General features: G+C 34.1%; 1 pseudogene across 1 annotated transcript; it reads right to left on the reverse strand.

Annotated features, from left to right (window-relative positions):
• Positions 1-15,260: 15,260 nt before the first annotated feature.
• Positions 15,261-18,516, reverse strand: LOC309849965 (programmed cell death protein 2 pseudogene; annotated as a pseudogene). Its single transcript has 2 exons — positions 18,503-18,516; positions 15,261-15,790 (listed from the first exon to the last, which is right to left on the reverse strand). The product of its transcript is annotated as a programmed cell death protein 2 pseudogene (transcript).
• Positions 18,517-18,710: the final 194 nt, after the last annotated feature.

Genomic DNA, 18,710 nt, shown 5'->3' on the forward strand with positions numbered 1-18,710 from the left:
TGCCAATCACAGTTACTCTTCCAAATATGGTCTCTTTACTAGAATAAATCTCTATAGTCCCCAACAACTAGTGTGTAGCTATTGGCAGGCTGATTAGAGTGATAAACAAAAGTTTTTATATACCACAGATGTTTTGGTAACAACACACATGTGTGACAGAGGTGGGAAATTCATTCCTGTTACCAAAATTATGGAATTATAGTCATCTGAAATCCAAGAGTAAACAGAAGCCACATTAAGTTTCTCAGATATGAAAGAGTTAATATAAGAATTAAAGGCTGACAAGAAAGTTAAAAGAACAAGAAGAAAGGTCATGAAAGCTGACTCTGAAGAGTAAGGAACCCAATAAGAAATTTCAGAAAAGCTACCAGAGATCTCAGCCAGAAGCTCTTGGAAACTGCTATAGTGCTCAACAGTCTATGTGAAACTCTCACTAATTGTCCGAGTGTGCAAAAGCCAAGCAGCTAGAACCCCAGTGCTCTTTGAAACAATTCAGTGGAATCTCCCATTTGTTTATTGTTTGGCTGTGACAGCCTCCAGAGAATAATGGCTTCTCCTGTTCTTCTGTCTTCCAAAGTTCACAAACGTCTATCATTGGCAAATTCTTAACAAGGAGACATGTGGGGCAAGGAGGTTAAGGAAATGCAGAGGAGACCTTGGAAAGTTGTGTGGATGATGCCACATTGAAAATAGTCAAACCATCACAAGTAGAAGCCAAATCATCCCACTTTATAAGTGAGATATGGCACAGAGAAGTTAAGCAAATTGCTCATGGTTATACAGCTGTTAATTGGCATAGCAATTTATTTACCTGTTTGTACCCTTCATAAAATTGTGAGATTTCTCTTGACTGCAAAGCAAAGATCATATCTTGTTTACTATTGTAACCTACAGGATTCATACATTTGCAGGTGTGTGGTACACATTAAATGAAAACCTGCTAAAATTTTAATGATGTTGTAATATTTTGAGGAAAAAAACTTCACAATGCTTTTTGCTCAGAAAACTTGCTTAAAAGTTTTTACTTGATTTTTTAAAAATTGGGATATAATTGAAAAATAACATTGTATGATTTTCAGGTGTACAGCATAATGATTTATATTTGTATGCATTGTGAAATGGTCACTAAAATTTCTAGTTGACATCCATCTCCACACATAGTTACAAATTTTAAGTATTGCTTATCTTCTCTCTGCTTTCCTTAAGCAAATCTGGAGTTATTCCTAACATAAACTAAAATTTGCACAGCTAATCCTCCAACCTTACCAAAAGTTCAAATGAGAAAGATGTTTTGCTGGTGATTTTCCCATGTTCTTCCACTATTTCCAGCACATTCCAATCCAAAGTAGAAGGGCTAGTGAAGTTTTACTCTGGATGTCTTTTACACTTTTCACTCTTGTGAACTTTTTCTTTATATTTGGTGAACTGATGGGTGCAGGGCTTCTCCTTCTTCTCAATTTGTTATCACTTGTTTTATCGTGTATAATATTTATATTATTTCACAGTTCTCTACAAACTCTTCAAATGTCCTGTCATAGTCTCTGATTTAGTATTCTGTATTATTTAACTTGCTGTTTAATGCCTCTGACACATCTGAAGTGTGACAATTTCAAACTAACCTACTGATCTCAGATTTTGTGGATTTTAGGTTCTCTCACATCTTAATGAGAAAAAGAATAATTCTATATACTAACTGTCTTCTTTTAGTAACTACTTATATGATCTTATTTTGATTTCTTAAATTGATGGCTTTTTTAAAAACTGCTTAATCACTTTATATAATCACAATTTTGAGAAAAGCAGATTTGAACAAGTGAAGAATTTGTTCTTCTGTATTTACTCAGGGAGGCTCAATTTTGTGAGTTTTTTTAAATTTTTAATACTTTATTAATTTATAAATTAGAGAAGAGAGAAAGAGAGAAGGAGAGAGTGTGCAAAGGCTGAGGGGCACAGGGAGAAGCAGGCTCCCCACTGAGCAGAGAGCCTGATGCAGGGCTCCATCTCAGAACTTTGGGATCATGACCTGAGCTAAAGGCAGGTACCCAAAAGCCATCCAAGTGCCTTCTCAGTTCTTACCTCAAAATCTTTTAAGGGAGGGCTCCTGGGTGGCTCAGTCGGTTAGGTTCCTGCCTTCAGTTTAGGTCATGATCCCGGGATCCTGGGATGGAGCCAGCATTGGACTCCTTGGTTAGCGGGGAGCCTGCTTCTCCCTCTCGTTCCTGCCACTCTCCCTGCTTGTGCTTTCTGTCAAATAAATGCATAAAATCTTAAAAAAAAAATCTTTTAAAAAAGTTGAAAGAAGAGAAAATTAAATCCATTGTAGTTTAATCATGAAAGATTATCATGGGGGGAAGGGAGGAAAAATATGAAACAAGATGGGGCTGGGAGGGAGACAAACCATAAGAGACTCTTAATCTCACAAAACAAACTGAGGGTTGCTTGGGGGAGTGGATAGGGTGGCTGGGTTATGGACATTGGGGAGGGCATGTGCTATGGTGAGTGCTGTGAAGTGTGTAAGACTGGTGATTCACAGACCTGTACTGTACCCCTGGGGCAAATAATAAATTATATGTTAAAAAAAGAAAAAAAATGAAAAATTAAGGATCCTCATGCCTGTTCAGAAAACGAATGAAAAAGGAAAAACAGCAAATTTGCCTCTTTGTCAACACTTCATTTTTATATTTGTTGCAGTAATCTTAGTAATGTGATCCTAGTGGTGTGCTGCCATTCTCAGATGAGACTATCATCTATAATTCAGCTGGGACAAGCAATATTTGGCCACATTAAATATAAGGAGTAGGTGAAAAACATGTGTCACATGAGATAAATGCCATGGTGACATTAGTAGTAGGTTCTCTTGCAACTGCCCGTGGAATAAGTTTTGCCTTCCTACCAACAGTTGCACCATACATTTATTTATTCTATATCCTGTACCACTCCACGTCATAAGTGCTGGAAAATTTCATTGTGGTTTACTTTGTTGACTTTTTTTTTCTTTATTAAGATTCCTAATTGCAATAGAATTGATCTTTCTCTCAATCAGGTTTCTCTTAAAATAACCATCCCCAAAGTTGTCTGATAATTGAAATAAATGAAAGGTACACAAATAAAGTAAAAACAACAAAATAAACTACATTCTAGTTCTGTTGGCTTTTATGAAACTCTCCAGATGGCGCTGTTTATCACCTAGAGTTGGAACCACTAGTCTTGTTTTAGATGTTGAACTCACACCTTGCATTGTGTGTGCAATCCTAGTTTCTTCTGGGGCAGATACAGGTTCACTCTTATTTGTATATGTCTTTGGTTATGTAACAGAAACTGAAAGGAGAAGGGCCAGTAATTTCTCTGGCTCATATTGTTTATGTTGAAGGAGGAGCTATCAATGTTAATAATTTATCCTTTTAATCTATTTCTCCATGAACATGGGTATCCTTGTTCATTTATGATACCCTCTAGTTTTATTTTTTAATAATATCTATAATCTCATACCATTTATTGTAATATTAATAAAAGTGATAAAGTAGAATGATAATTTTTAAATAAAAATTGCTCTAAATAAATTTTATCGTAGCAGATGACTTAAAGTAGGAAGGCAAACTTTTATTTTTAGAAGATAATTAAAATCAGAAATGTGAGCAAAATTAGTAATGAGAGCAAAATACTTTGATCTATTAGAATTATTGTGATTTTTCTTACTAATTTAATGTGACATTAATGGATATTTATCAAGGATCTCTTTGTTTCAGGGAATAAATCTAATTTAGTTAGAAATACTAAATTTATTAAATATGTTTTCCCAACTTTTTATAATTTAATCTAGTTATATTATCTTTTGAACAGAGAATAACCTGAATGATTTTTGTTATTTAGAGATAACTTATGGATAATTTAATGAAATAGCTGATAAAATTTAATCAAGTTTTATGGATATTTCTAAATGAGATGTAGTCTCTATTGCTTTTAAAAAGTGTGTGCACACTCTCTTTGTATTTCTACCTCTTTCTTAATTAGATTTTAAAGAAAAATTAGTATCTTCTTAATATCTATTTCAACTTTCAAAGACTGGCAGATGTATGTGTATGTAAAAATCTATAATATCAATGGAATTTCTGATTTTTAAAAGTTTTGTTTGTTATGTTTTGGGATTATTTTTGGATGTAAAGTTTGTATTTTCTTCCTGAGTTGTAATCTCACTTATATAAAGTATTTACTGCCTCAATCTTTATTAGATGTCTATCTATAATTGTTTTTGAGAGTGGGAGTGGGCAGGGGGTGAGAGAGAATCTTAAGCAGGATGCACATCCAATGTGAGGCCCTATGCAAGGCTAAATTTGGTGATCCTTAGATCATCACCCGAGCCGAAATCAAGAGTCAGACACTTAACTGACCAAACCAATCTCTACTGATGTCCCAATATCTATTATATTTTTAATACAATTTTCATTTTTTATCTTTTTTTGTTGTTGTTAGGCTAGTAATAAATATTCATTGAATGGCTATTTATTGAGCATTTACTATGTTCTGGAAACATATATAAACCAGAAGGAAGAGTGACCAAGACAGAGATTAGTTAGTGGAAAGGCTTGGTCTGTTCCAGGAACTGGCAGATCAGCATGGTAGTGCTGGCAAAAGATAATGGTGACTTGTACCAGAGAGTAACAAAGCAGAATAGGGTGATACGTAAATGAATAAGAGCCATGTTTTGAAGAAGAAACCCAATGTTCTTTAATTAATTAGATGTGGTAGCTGCAGATAAGACAAACTTGGGTATTTACTTGAACTTCTGTGTAGATGGTACAGCCATTTCAGGTTGGGCAAGCCAGGATTAAGAATGGGTTTATTTGGAGAGCAGAGGGGAACAAGCTAGATCCCTGAATAAACTATAAGGATTGGGAATGTCAAATAGGCATTTGGAGAAGCATTGTGGAAAGCAAGAGTAAGATCTTAATTTGTGAGTCATTAACATCTAAGTAATGTAATATTCTGAAATCTCACAGCCTTAAGACAAGAATAGGAAGCTAAAACAAAAACAAGGTCATAAATAATACTAATATGAATACTAGGTATTTTACATTTTTAATTTTGGAGTAAGCATATGAACTGAGATGTCATTAAAACAGGAATATCCCAGAAAGTTCAGGATTTTTTTTTTTAATTTTTTGGTTTCTTGTGGTTCATCTAATAAGTGACAGTTTATAAAAAATTCTCACAGTCTACAAAAGTAGGAAGGTTATGGTAAAGAATGTGGATTATAAGCTAATTGAAATACATCTATACAATATTAAAAGCAAATTGGTCAGAAGGAGAGCACACTATTTTATTTTTCAGATTATGTGTCTATATTATACATACATAATTTAGACAATTTTTTCCTAAAGAATGTGAGTTCAAAAAATTAAATGTAGGGCACCTGGGTGGCTCGGTTAGTTAAGTAACTGCCGTCAGCTCAGGTCATGATCCTGGAGTCCCAAGATGGAGTCCTACATATGGCTCCCTGCTTGGCACAGAGTCTGCTTCTCCCTCTGACTTTCCCCTTCTTGTGCTCTCTCTCCTTCTCTCTCTCTCACCTTCTCTCTCTCTCAAATAAATAAATAAAATCATTTTTTAAAAAATTGAATGTACATTTATTCTTTCCTAAGCTTTGGCCAGAATTGATCAAGACATAGAAGATACCTTTCAATTTTTACCTCCTCAATTTATAAATGAACAAACTGAGGCTGTGAAAACTTAATTTATCTCTTTACACAAGAGGGAGTAAATTGCAGAGTGAAGAATAAAAGACGAAAACTTGAAATTGTTTATAATAGCTACCACCTGGTTGAGGAAAGATCCGTTAAAAGTAATGATATAAATTTTATCTGGAAAATACACTGCCAGTCATAAAAATTTAAAAGATTGGTATTTCTTTCTTTTTTTTTTTTTTTAAGATTTTATTTATTTATTTGGCAGACAGAGATCACAAGTAGGCAGAGAGGCAGGCAGAGAGGGTGTGGTGGGGAAGCAGGTTCCCTGCTGAGCAGAGAGCCCAATGCGAGGCTCCATCCCAGGACCCTGAGATCATAACCTGAGCTGAAGGCAGAGGATTAACCCACTGAGCCACCCGGGTGCCCCCGGGTTTTAAATATTCATTGTTATTATGGTATCTTGAATGCACACACAAGTTGCACTGGATTGGACAGATTTATTATTACTTCACAGCAAATAATAAGTGTGTACCCCCCCATTACCCTAGTTTTTACTTCTGAGGTGAAGTTTTGTGAACCAGTGATGGGAATTTTCTCATGCGAGTAACCAAAGATCTCATAGTGAAGCACGAGGAAAACTTATTTTCCTCTACTTACAAGGTTGAAGAAGGTATTCGTTCTCCTTACTGAAAAGGTTTTCCCTCTCCTCCAGTCACTGGAGATGAGAACACAATCTTGGGAGGTGTCTGATGGTTCTCTTTGTCTCCGCTTTTAATATGTGGAGTTTTCTCCAAGTCTCTAGGCTCATTACTCATTAATATGTAAATACGTAGGAAAATAAAGCTCCAGTCTCCCCAGGTACTTACTTATGGACCTAGTCCAGGGCAATAGCTTCTGGCCTCTCTAGAAAGAAAGAGACATTTTACTATTTTACTACATTTTTAATTAGAACAATTAACTAGACAAATACCTACACATTTCAGGGTATGTGAAAAAGCTTCTTGGAAAGTGAGGGCTTTTCACAAGAACATTGAGAAATTCAGGCAAGTTTAATCTTTTAACAGTCAATGTCAGCATGGGTATTAATATTAGTACACATTCTTGTTATATGCTTTCACAACAGACTTATGTTCCATAACACTTACTACCACTCTTGAAGTTTTATGTTTATTATTTCTTGTCATGTGTGTATAATCTACTAGTTTGTAAATTCCAAGATGGTGAGGGTCATGGAATGTTTTGTTCACTCCTTTGACTTACACAGTGAGAACATGCCCATCTTATATTTTAGGCTATACACTGTTTTCATTATGCAACAAAATACTGCATTGCTCAAACTGAAGTTGACACTTCTGAAACAGCGAAGTTTAAAATATTTTTCCAGCTTCAAATGATCACTCATGAATGTCTTTCTTATTTAAAAGAATGGTAAGTGGTTAATAAACACATAGGGGAATTATAAAAATCTTTATTAAGGACTCAAAGGAGTTACATTTTCTTTATCTCCTCTATATTTTTAAATCCATTAAAAATAAAAATTAAAATTAAAAATTAAAAAAATATGCAAAGTGTCAGTCTAATTCATGATTGCAGCTAGTGTATAGTTCAATAATTAGCATTTAGTAGTTGTTCAGCAAACAACTGGTTGAATTAATGAATCAATAAATTACATAAGCAGCTTAAATTTAATTTGAGCAATTTATTAAGCTGTCTTAAATAAGTAAATAGTGGGGTGCCTGGGTGGCTCAGTGGCACTGCCACTCAGTGGCGCTGCCTTCGGCTCAGGTCATGATCTTAGGATCCTGGGATCGAGTCCCACATTGGGCTCTCTGCTCAGCAGGGAGCCTGCTTCCCTCTCTCTCTCTGCCTCTCCATCTACTTGTGATTTCTCTCTGTCAAATAAATACATAAAATCTTAAAAAAAAAAATAAGTAAATAGTTAAGGGGCACCTGAGCGGCTCAGTCAGTTGGGCATCTGATTCTGGATTTCAGCTCAAGTCATGATCTCAGGGTTATGAGATCTAGCTCCTTGTAGCAGTGTCTACTTAAGATTCTCTCTCTCCCTCTTTCCCTGTCCCTTCCCCCCTCTTAAAAAAAATTAGTTATTACTAGTGATTTTACTAGTTTTATTTACTAAAATATCCAGAATCATTTTGTTTTCCCCTTATTTTAGCATGTTAAAACTGGACTAGCATCTCTCCAGAATGTATGCAATTATTATTAAACAGGCGTTCTGCTCTATCTTACTTAATAAGATTTTAGAATCATTTTATTAAATTATATTACCATCACAATAGTACATTCAATTCTATGTACCACTTGATGAATTATCACAATGTAAACATATTTTGTAACCACCCATATCAAGAAATATTACAGTACCAGCAATGCAGAGAACCTTGGTTTCATCCTCCCAAAATATATACTCTCCTCTCACTCAAAGAAAGCCACCATCCTGGCTTCTAACAGCATAAATTAATTTTCCTTTTTATTGAACTTTGTATGCAAATTCTATAATACATTCTTTTGCATATCACCTCTATATTAAGTTTTTACTATGGTAGTATTCATATTCATCTACATTGTTGTCTGTAGCAGTAGTCATGTATACTTATTATCACACTTACCACAGTTTATTTAATTTACTGTTGGTGGGTGTTTGGATTGATTTTAGCTTCATAGCTATTAGTGATAATGTTGAAATTACTATCCTCATACATTTCTTTGATGCACATGAGAGTGTCAGCTATATACATTTCCAAATGAGGAATGGCTAGGTCATGGGTTATGTACTTGTTTAACATGGAAATTTGTGTCAGAGAGTTTCTAAATGTAATTTTAAAAATTTACAATCTCTCCTGCACAGTGTGAGAATTTTCACTTCCTCACCAACACTTGTTGATAGTCTCGATTTTTCTTAGTTTAACTTTTTTAGTGGTATACAGTAGTATATCACTGTATATTTAATAGAGCATTGACTTGATAACTACTGAAGTGTAGTGCATTTTTGTGTATGAATTGGCTGTTTAGATATTAACTTTTGTGAAATGCCTGATAAAGCCTCATCCATTTTTTTAATGGGACTGTTTGTCTTTTTTTGTTTTTTTTTGTAAATTTACTTTTTTATATTCTTGATACAAGCCCTTTGTTAATGATATCCATTACAAGTTTCTTCTCCCACTCTCTGACCTTCCTTTTTACATTATTAATGATGTTATTTGAACAACTGATTTGTATTTAATGTAGCCCAATAAATTCCATTAATATTTAGTATTTTTGCCTTGTTTTAAGAAATTGTTCTCTGTGTAAGGAACATGAAGGTAGTTTCATATGTAATTTTCTAGAGGTTTTATAACTTTACCTTCAAATTCTAATATATATTTTGTCTGAAAGAGTTATCTATTTAACTAGACCTTTTATTGGAAACTTCACTCTTATTATATAGAAGTTTTTATGGTGATAAAAATGTTTTATATCCATGTAGTCCAATACAACAACCACTAACCGTATGTTATGAAGCATTTGATATGTACATATGTATATACTGAGGAACTGAATGTTTCATTTTACTTCCAGTCAGGTGCCTCCTTAGCGCAGTAGGCAGCACTTCAGTCTCATTTTACTTCCAGTCATTCATTAAAAATTAAATTTAAACAACCATATGTAACTGGTGGCTACCTTATTGGACCGCACAGTAAATTCTGTTCCAATGACCTATTTTTCTGTATTTCACACCAAATTGACAATCACTATAGTCTTGTAATACATCTGTGAGGCCTCTGAGATGATCCTCAGAGTCATAAACCAATAAAAAGGCTCAGAGTATTCAGAAAGAGTTTTTATACTCATGGTTCCTGTCCATTATGGTGAAAGAATACAGATTAAAATAAGCAAAAAGAAAAGGCATATTGGGCAGTTGCAGAAGAGATGCCAGGCTTCTGGTTGTTATCTGCTACAGGAGTGGTGTGAAGAGCTCGTATTTCTCTCTACAATGATGACTGGCAATTCTCACGGAATATTGCCAACAAGGAAATCCCATACATTGGAGTCTAGTTTTTCCTGGGGGTTGATCATTAGACATGGCTGACCACCCATTTCTAGCATAGACTAGGTGGCATAGTCCAAATCTCCAGGTAGGTAAAGACAATTTTGTCAGGAAGGTTTGGAGTCATCTCTTAAGACCTGAGGGCAAAGGCCAACTGTTCTTAACTCTTTGCTCATGATTTTATAGATTATATCCAATTTTATTCTTCTTTCTTCCAGATTTCCTTCAACATTGTTGGACCTTTGAATTTTCATATAAAACCTGTAGTCCACTTGTGAAGTTTCTTAACAGACTTTCTCAGGTTTGTTGAGCAAAAGTGGAAATAAAAGAATAATAAATAAAATAATATAAATTAAAAAATAAAAAATAAAATAAAATAAAAGATCCAGTAAAGAAAGGTAGAAGTTTTTCAAAATGTCCTTGCTGCCTTTACATTTGACAGAGTTTAAAGAAAAAAAAAAAAAATTAGCATAGAATTTGGAGAATACTTTATGAAGGAGTTGACGATTTAATCAAGCTTTAAATAATGGCAAGTTTAAAATTGTTGACAAATAGAATGAGCATAATAGTCAGGAGTATGACATAAATAATTGGTGACATAAAAAATTTGTGAACTTGTAGCACAAGTGTAGCACAAGTGCTACAATTTGGATTATGATTCTAAAATATTGCAGCAATCCAAACAGTCATGCAACATGGCAAAATCCTCTGATTACCATCCTACTGTTTGAAAAACCTGAATAATACATTTAGTGAACCAACTCAATCTTAGGGCTCAATCATATCTAACACTCTAGTTATTTTGACAAAGTAAAAGGACAAAAGGAAAGTTGTATTTAAAATATGAAATAAATTTCATGGGAGGCTTTATGCAGGCAATGTAATAATTTTGAAGCTATTTACAAATTTCATGTATTAAATCTACCAAATATCAACAACTACCAACTACCAACAACTATCAAATCTACCAAATAGCAACAACTTGTGTTGTGTGTACACTGTTCTAAGCATTCATTAAATTTAATTTCTCTGTTGTCGATAATTTATGAGGGTGTTGAAATACATATTTTCTCAATTCATAACACAGTTAATATACGTATTTCTTCTGTATACATTTAGAATTTTGTTAATATATTTATTTCATTAATAGATATGCATGCAGTGATCACAGGTCATTCATAATTTATCAGAAGGAGATGAACCCTTGGTTTTCTTTTCAAGAGAGCGTGTAGGGAACCGGAGATCTATAAACCACCAGAAAGTTAAATTATCCTACATAATACACTTAGGTACTATCTGCACACAAATTTTCAACGTTTCTCAAAGAATACAAATTTCACTAAATCTGTAGGTAGTATTGTTATTTTACATAGTCTACCCTGTGATTTGCAGGAATTACTGTTACAACAGCAAAAAGCACTTGAAAAGTATCTGAAATTATTTTCCACTCAGGGCTATATATTTCTCTATCTGACTCTGACAGCACGCCATTTATATAAACATATTTATGGCTGTGTCAGTTCATATCAAGCACTTTGGGACAGTGAGAAAATGTAATCTAGATGGAAGAGAATTTCATGTGATTCTCAAGGGTCCATGTCCTACTGTAATGCATTAGAAATCACTATCAGAACATTGTAACCTGCACATCATCACATCTCACGAGACATCTGTTATAATAATAGAAGTGCCTGAAGCTTCTTTTATTCTAATACTGTCTTTGTAAGGCACCTAAATAAAGGGGTTGTTAGGGGAAATATAGTATAATGCTTGCTAATTATTATTTTTGGAAAAAAATGCCAGAGGAGCAGAAATAATCTCGACTCATGTTTATGTACCCTTAAGATGAATGTTGATGTGGATATTCAAAAGGGATACTAACCATTTCTCAAACATTGTATATCTTTGTTCTTACTGCCAACCTTTAAATTTTTCATGTCTAGCTCACAGCATTACCTTAACTTGTTAAGATAAAACACATTCTTTGCTTTGTAAAGCATTTTTAAGAGTGTTTGTATGTATGACCTCTTTTAGTCTTCATACCTTAGCATACAGTATTATTCTGTACACATAGGGTAGAGTATAATTTTGAAAAAAATAAATGGTTCAATAACATGGTTTTCTTCTCTTTAGATGATAGTATGGTTTTTAATTAAACAAAAAATATTCTAAACCCATGAGAACAATTTGTTGCTAATATATGCATTATATACTGTACATTGTATGGATAATATATAATTATAAATATCTTAATTTACCTTTTTAAATAAAACCAAGGCATTACAAGTTATAAATTATTTCTAATGCAGTTGTTCTTCCTTCCCTTATACAATTAGCATAAATTGCACTTTTTCATTACATAGCCACAGTATACTATTATGTGTGTCTTCAGAAATTATGTCTATATTTTACATCTATTTACTGTACATTGTATGTAGTATATTTATTTCATCTCATTTGTATCATACACTTCTGCAGGCTGATTACAGATCTTCCTCTTCCTCCAGTACTTTCTCTCCCTCTCTTGGATACTATGGCTAGAAATCAATGGATTTAATGTTGAAGCCTAACTTCTCAAAAAAAGTTGATCATATTTTCAAATACCATACTGAATCTGAAGAATGATGTTTGACTATCAGATTCAGATATAAGAAGGAACGAAGGTAGAAAGCAATGAAATATGGGATATCATAATACTGATTTTCAAATTTCTCTACCATAATATTTTTGCATGAATGACTGTATTTCTGTAGAAACACTTGCTCCACTAATCTCTCAAATTCTCTCATTCTTTGTAAGGTATTTGACTCTGCTTTGTAATATCATCAAGCTTTTGTGGATATTGAGTTATCATACAAAAGACAAATTTAGAGAAAATGCTGCAATGGATCTTTCACACTTAAGGTCGGGGTAACTAGACTTCCACATAATTATAAATGATATTATCTACCTGCCAGTGCTCATCTGTTCTTTACACTTCTCTGTCTTGGTTTCTACTTTTACTTCCACTTCAATATTCTTTTTTATTTCATTTTTTAAATGCTTACCCCTTCCTTAATGCCAAATGTTCTTCCTTCTTTGTTTCATATCACCTTGTAGGCAAGAATTCATAAGAGTTCAACTAATCACTTAAAATTCATCGATGGTATGATTTAGCTTGATATAAATAAAATTATTGCAAACCTACAGTATTTCATCTAAAACAAAACAACCTTTCATTCTTCTGTAAGGCAGTACCACATGCTCCATGTTGTACATGCTCCATGTAGTTCAGTAAACTAGGGGCACCTGAGTGGCTCAGTTGGTTAAACATCTGACTTGGGCTTAGGTTATGATCTCAGGATCCTGGGGTTGAGCCCCTTCTCAGGCTCTCTGCTCAGTGGGGAGTCTGCTTCTCTCTCTCAATTTCTCACCCTCTCTCTCAAATAAATAAATTAAATATTTTTTAAAAGAATGTTCATTAAACTATTAATATTAAACTTTTTGCGTATCATCACCATCCAGAAGTACCTTTTGATAAGTAAAGAGAGCATTTTTAGATATTTTATTCCACTTTTTTATCTTTGGGATAATGGGAAACATGAACTATACTTTTGAATCTTCTTTTACTTTCCTAATCTTTATTTTTTTTCACTTTCATTGGGAAACATTCTTTTTACATGTACAACCTTAAGAAATCCCATGAAAAATTTCAGAATCTTTTTTTTTCAGCATTTAATGAAAGAATATTTCTTTGTTCACAACACAATATATTCAAAGATCTGAAAGTTGGACTATATGCTCTAACATTTCACTGAAATATAATGGCTGTTTCGTGTTTAATATACATTTCCATCATTAAACAAATTTTCATCTAATAGACATTGCTCCAGAAAGTGAAACTAGTGAGCGATGGAGAGAAAAATTCTGCTCTCGTGAACTTTACAGTCTGATGGAAGAGATAGCTAAAAAACAAATATAGACAGAGATGACATAATTTAAACAATAAAATGTGCAATGAGAAAAATAAAGGAGAGTAAAGGGTGAGATAATCGAGGAATGATTTTCTGAAAAGATTTCATCAGAGTAGGGACCTGAACCATTAGCAGGACTAGCCATATTAATTCACTATATTGATATACTATATGCGCAAAACTCACTTATATTCATCCTGCCATGTAACACACAAAACGATTTTGTTAGGTAAATATTATTTTACAATGGAGGAAATGGTGCTCAAAGAAATTAAATGTTATTCACAAGACCATACCCCTATAAAATGGCAGAGTCAGTATGTGAATGAAAGTTTAACTGATAGTAAGATCTGCAGTTTACACATGGCTGTATTTTCAATGGTCCCATTTTTTCTGTGTCTTTCTTTGATAAATATGTTGATTTCCAAGTTTCTTTCATTCTAAGAGTATAAATTTACACCCAGAAAATGGATCCCCATTTTCTATGCCCAGTTCTGGTCAAGAAGTAAATCAACTCTATAAGCATATGTTTACATCTACAATGAGGTATGCTTTGTAGGTGTGAAATTGACCCCATTGGTGGAAGTTCAATGAAGGAACCCCTGACTCATGATGCTCAGTCCCGCCCCAGAAATTTAGGATTCAGACCAAGGGAGAGAAAGATAAAAAATAATCTTTACTTGCCTAAAACTGGGTGGCTTTATTTATTTATTTATTTGTGTCATTATTTGTTTTATTTTTTAAAAAGATTTTATTTATTTATTTTTTAGAAGGAGAGAGAGCGAGTGAGCACACAAGCAAGGGTAGCAGCAGGCAGAGAAGTAGGCTCCCTGCTGAGCAAGGAGTCCAATATGGGACTCAGTCCCAAGACTCTGGGATCATGACCTAAGCTGAAGACAAATGCTTAACCTAGTGAGCCACTCAAGCGTCCCTTCTTTGTTTTCATCATGTGCACTAATAGGGAACACAGCTGTGCTAGAAAAGATGAATGCAGACAACTCAGAAAATTTAGAAATGAAAAACCAAAGAAAACTCACACAGTCTGTGTTTTGGATAGCTCTCCTTGTTTGGTTTACCGTCTTTCCTAAGGCTCAGCTGCATTTCTGTCCTGATATCAAACATCGCTCTGTACTTCAAAAAATACCCTCTTTTCCTTAAGCTAGCTCAAGTTATTTTCTCTTCTATTACTTGAAATCTAAAATGCTGTAGCTAAATGTACTTTTTTTTTTTTTGTCTTAGTTGGGCAATTAACTCATTTTTATTGTAGAAAGAAACAAATACACCGGTAAAATGATTATTTCACTCAATCCTGCCATGCATAGTTAACTAGTTCCCATTAAGCATGTATCTTTCCAAATTTCTGTGGACACACACACGCATAAGCACTTTTACAAAGATATGAAAATACTATGAGTATTTTGGTGTCCGTTTAAAAATTTACTTACTTGCTTGTCACTGGACATTTTTGTCTCGCTAATATTTATACATTGTAAACTCACCTTAAACAACATCTTTGTACCTTTGTCTCTGGTATAATTATTTCCTTAGGATAAAGTTCTAGAAATGGAATTTCAAGGTCTAAGATGTGATCAGCATTCGTAAGGCATCACCACATTGTCTTGAGGGTGTATTTGTTGTATCTTTCTTCCAAACAAATTCCTCTGTGTTGCCAATCCTCAGTCTACGGCTTTCAGCACAGGTGAACACAACCAGGACACCACGACTGACACTCTTGCCCAGCCTGTCGGCCTTTAGGGAGTTGAGCAGCTGAGGCATGACCTGGAATTCAGATATTTTCTTTTCACCACAGAAAATATGGAATAACCTCTCCTTGAGGGATATTTTCACCAGAGATCCAGATGGGTGCGGTCCCTTTGCCATATCTGAGAAACTGTTCCGGCTTAAGGGCTATTTTAAACTTCTGGAAAATTCATCTTCTTTGGATTCATGTTTTGCCATGGAATGCCATTCTCCGTCGGGGGCTTTCACTCATGCTCCCCATAATTTCTGATTCATTTTCTATTTTGACAACTTCAGGTGTAAACTCATCTTTGGTTTCTATTACAGTTTCCAATTCTGGGTAAAGGAAGTTGTGGTCTGGAATTGTTCTGCCCCATTAATATGGTTGTGAACAAACCTGCTGATGCTCAAATCTCTAGTCTAGAGCCTAATGCTCCTGACGTGCCATGCAGAATCTGGAGTAGGTTTTCGGGGCCTCAACAGCCACAAGCCTCACAGAAATGAGCACCAGACCTGAGCTGGAGGCACAGAGACTCCCCTGACTCTGGCAGAGAGTGCTCAGCAGATGGCTTCTAGGGATAAAAGTCGTTTTTCCTGAGTAGCTGATCTCTAAAAGACACAGGACAGCGCCCAGCCCCAGAAGAGTTAATGCAGGGGCTACATGTCCTTAATTATAAAATAGTGGGATTAAAAAGGAGTAGTGGCCAGAAATGTACTCTAAGGAAATGTTTCAGGCTGCCTTTTACTTAAAAAAATCTGTAATAATGAGAAGAAAGGAAGAAGTTGGAATTTGTTGGCAAGTCATATATTTAAACTGTCACAGCGGGGAGCCTGCTTCTCCCTGTCCCTCTGCTTCAGCTGTCCCTGCTTGTGTGTGTTCTCTCTCTGTCGAATAAATAAATAAATCTTAAAAAAAAAAAAAAGCAAAAAAAAAGCTGTCACAGGATACGACCAATAGAATCAAGTATTTTCTCAAGTACCCGGAGAGTCCTTTGCCCAGATTCTCTCTACCAGTTATTTTTACCCAGCATATGCAATTTAAATAATATGAAGTCTAGGCTGTTTACTTGGCAAGAATTTTTGATAATGAAATTTTAGCCTTTTGAATGCAGAATGGGAGGCTGTGAGTGACAAGGCAAGTGGAATACATTTTCACTTAATACAGTGTTTCGCTAGGGAATTCAGTTTACTGATTGGAATGTAAGTGACTAAAAGCTATTTTCTGGATTAATAATTTTAACAAATATTTATCTGATTTCAAGACCATTTAATGTTTGGGCAAGCTGGCCTGTACCACAGGAGAGCCATTAGGTTAGAGCTTTAAATTGTAGTAGTTCATTGAAGAACACGAACTGAGACGTGTGAATAAAAACAAACAAACAAACAAAAAAACAAAACAAAAAAAAAACCAACAGTGTTAGGAGCTAATAAGAGCTGGCAGTGGCAAAATGACCTTAGTGCTAAAATATATGATTACCAGATGCCAAAGGAAATGGTAATGACCTGGCTACAGTACTTTTGAGAACATTAAAAAATCAACAAGCAAGCAAACTAATAATGTCTTTCTTGAAGTCTATAGTGAAATACTAACAGTTAAAATGTGCAGTAGACTTAGGCAGTTTTCTCTTAATTTCATATATTTTCAACAAACCAAATTATTGCTCAAGTTCTGACACATAATGCATTGTAATCCAAGGATTATAGATTTCATTCCAGGGTTTAATGCAATTTTTTCTTTTTCATTTTCCATCTGTAAGAGATATGCTGTACTTTTGTAATATTGTGACTTCATCAAAAGAGAATTAAGTCATTTTTTTCTGTTTTAATGTTTATTAAATAGCTGTAATTAAGTATTACAATGCTGGATTTTTTTTTTCCCCCAACAAAAGTAAGAGATAAACCAATGGCAACATTGTGGAATGTGTTAGTTTTATGATATGTTAAGAAATGAATTTATGTTCCTAATTTTAAAACATTCAAGCCTACATTATTATGCTCATTATGTTCTGATTACATTTTGTCATTTATTAGTATGCTCTGCATGCCTTCTGTGTGATAATCTATTATTATGTTGATTGTTATTATATTTAAACAACTTTTATAAAATGGATCCTGGTGCTTTTTATATTAAAAATATTCATATTCTTAATTACTCAATGCTAAGTTAATTGAGACATTTTACTGTTTCCTATATTAGAATTAAATTAAATTTAGCTTCTATAAGGTGGCTAAAAGATGCCTACCACTTCGTTGCTCGACCTGCTATGCTTTCCTCTTTTGCCAAACCGAATACCAAGCAATGGTGCCCTGCAGAAAGGATGCTACCCAGTCATGTGAAACACTAAATAATTCTATAAACTATAAATATGTGATTTAAAAGTGATCTCTTTCTTCCTAAAGACATAGGTAATTAAGAACATTCAAATGACATTTAGTTGTGGGCATATGTATAGTCTAGCTGATTATGAACTTGGAATTTTTTTTTTTTTTTTTTTTTTAAAGAACTCAACAGCCTGTCTCATTCCCAAATTGTTATTTCTGGTATCATTGATTCCTGTTAAGTTCCCCTAATGCCAGAAATTCTTTTTTTACAAATATAAATGGGAGATGATACACAGTAGGATAAGGAATGTAGCCCCCATAGATCTTCAGTATAATTTACTTCTGTTTATTCCATAAACTCCAAACCAAAGCAGAGACAGAACTCTGGGAGAATGGGACTGAAGACAGGTGACTTTTGGTGAGAAGTAGAGAAATGAGAATTTAGATGATAGGACTAGAGACCTGTGAATGCTTGCCTACCTAGAGCTATGTGGTTTCTGGGGCAGGGTGGAAGGCTTCTACCTGGGTCTAAGAGTCCCCTTAGCTATGGGACAAATTTATCCCATTATGTCTCACCAAATATTATGTTGTTCTTTGTTATAATGTCTTATTAAGATACATTTGAGAACAACAAGGATGTTAAGTACCTTTGGTCACAGAGTTTCTAATGAAGGTGAGAAATAAGTTGATAACAATATTTTGAATATCTTTAATTCACCTGAGGCATGATTAAGTTGATTTTTATATAGAAGACTTACCTTTTTTTCCCCATTTTTTCTTCTCTTTTCTTGTAATGTTCCAGAAACATAAAGCAATGTATTAGGATTACAGAATTCCCTTCAGGAGACTGATTTCAAACTTTGGGTACAAAGTTATATTTTCAAATACTTCTTTGGTCTTCCTTTCTTTTTTCTCTTGAATCTTTCTTTTAAATTCATGATTCAGGCTTAATTTAAGCCTGAGTTA

The sequence above is a fragment of the Mustela nivalis genome (genome assembly GCF_964662115.1).
Source record: "Mustela nivalis genome assembly, chromosome: 16".
Lineage (NCBI taxonomy): Eukaryota > Metazoa > Chordata > Mammalia > Carnivora > Mustelidae > Mustela > Mustela nivalis.